Source organism: Magallana gigas, chromosome 9, assembly GCF_963853765.1.
Source record: "Magallana gigas chromosome 9, xbMagGiga1.1, whole genome shotgun sequence".
Lineage (NCBI taxonomy): Eukaryota > Metazoa > Mollusca > Bivalvia > Ostreida > Ostreidae > Magallana > Magallana gigas.
Window position 1 is genome coordinate 38,016,915 of NC_088861.1, and position 2,201 is coordinate 38,019,115.

A 2,201-nucleotide genomic window follows, 5' to 3' on the forward strand; every position below is an offset into this window, starting at 1 on the left:
AAAATGTGGAGAGATGACCCACTACAGTTCAAAAACGTCATTTTGTAGCTCAACAATTGAACGTTTTAGAAATATAATACAAGTCCGTAAATTCGTGGTCATAGCCTCATATAGCATTTAAACAACACACTTTGTTGTGAATGAAATGGCTCAGTGGTTAGAGCACCAGCCATAAGGAAACTTTATAGAACTTGGGTATTTAGGTTGTGGGTTCGATACCACCAAAACTTAAAGATTTAATATTTTTTTCTTATCTTTTTGAAATATTTCAAACTGAATATAGTTAGAAATTACCATTTTGTAAACTTGTATAATAACATATCAAATATATTTAATTGAAAAAATGCTAAATTTGAAATTGTATTTTACGACTAAACCAAATGGGCAGTTGCACCATCTTATCCCCCCTATCTTCTTTATATACACAGCTGTACGGTCAGAAAAACGTGCGTTCAACTTGAATTTTGTTTGTTTGGTGTTTTTAAAAACTTATTTTGTATAGTTAATCAATATTTGTTGTAAGTTTACTAGAAAAGTTTAATGTAGTAAGTAATTTATGCGTGTTAAAGTGTACTAAGAAGCGACAAAATATAGCATGTGACTTTCCCGAATTCATTAAAATGATTTGAATAAATCTATTGCTAAATACAATAGCACGAATGTCTAAAACGTTGATTAATGAAACTGCCGCGACTGAATGTTGTATTAATTTTTTTTTAAATTTTCATTCACTTTCGCTGTGAGCAAATGGAAATAATCCACTAAAGTCGAAGATAACATATTGATTTACTCTTCTGTTTCATGATGACGTGCATTCCAAAAGCAATACCAATTTTATCAAACAGGTTCTTGTAAACCCATTCCGTTTTCTTTACACCTAAATGTATTAAATGACTATGAGGAAAAAATCAAATGTGATGGTCCACAAGACTGCAACTTTTTCCCCGTGAAGAAATTGAGGGAAAATGCTGTCGAGAGGGACAATTAACATACTATATGTATGCCTAAATAGTTAGTAAAAATAAGTATTTTATCATGCCAAAGCTTTATTTGTTCTCGTTACTTAAGAAATCTACAATTATTTAAAGCACAATAGTCCAATCCACACTTTTCAAAAGTTGTTCCCCTTTGCGGGGTCAACCCAAAGGTCAAAAGGGAACAACCCAAAATTTCATCTTCTTCAAACAATCAAATATTTGGGCGAACTGTGATGAAATCTCTTTGGATTTGATTTAATATTCATTCAATATGTGGTGGCAACCCACATATTTAATGAGTCATTTAAACGGGGTTGTAATGTCAACTGATATAGATACAAACATATTGATACAAAATATAGATACACACTTCTATAAGACAAAGACTACTGTGATAAATCTTTGGGTTTTCCCACAAAGATGACGACCAAGAGACACAGCATTTGTAAAGTGTAGATCGAGATCATAGCTACGATTTCCACAGAATTATCCATGTAGGAAACTCACGAACAGTTGTACGAGTAAACGTTAAGTATTAGTGCATGTATGCGATACTGGCCGTGGTTTTCGACAAAAATAATTATCATACATCACTCATTGTTACGTGTAATATGCCACTTTCAAACGACGCCACCGTCTAACAGTACTTTCAGTACTTTGATTTTGGTAAGGCTTCGAGATTGTTAAGATGTCTTGAGTTGGGGGAAATTTACCCTCAAAGAATTGTAACCTAGTCATTTTCTGTTTATATGTTAGGGTTCGACTTTCTAAATTGTAATTTTGTATTTTGGGTAAATATACCCCAAACAATTGCAACAGTTATACCTGTATATATTTTAAGGCTGCAAGTTTGTAAAGACGATGGTTTATCTTAGGGATAAATTTACCCGAACAGAGTAGCAGATATTCCATTGTCGAATTTTACTAAGACTTGCAGGCTTCCAAAAAGTGCATTGTATTTGGGGGTAAATTTACTCTGTAGAAAAATGATTAGATTTTTTTTCCTAAAAATAACAATGTTATTGTATCTAAAATTTAAATATATAGTGTATATTTTTAGGATATGCTACATAGCTTTATGTTTAAATTTTAAATCCATAGTAGAGAAAGGCTTGGTTAGTTTTGGGGGTAAATTTTCACTCTGAAGAGTTTCTTGGTTTCTTGTTACGTGTGCCCTCTCTGTGTTATGCAGAAAATAAAGGTTAAAATGTCTTGATTTGCTTA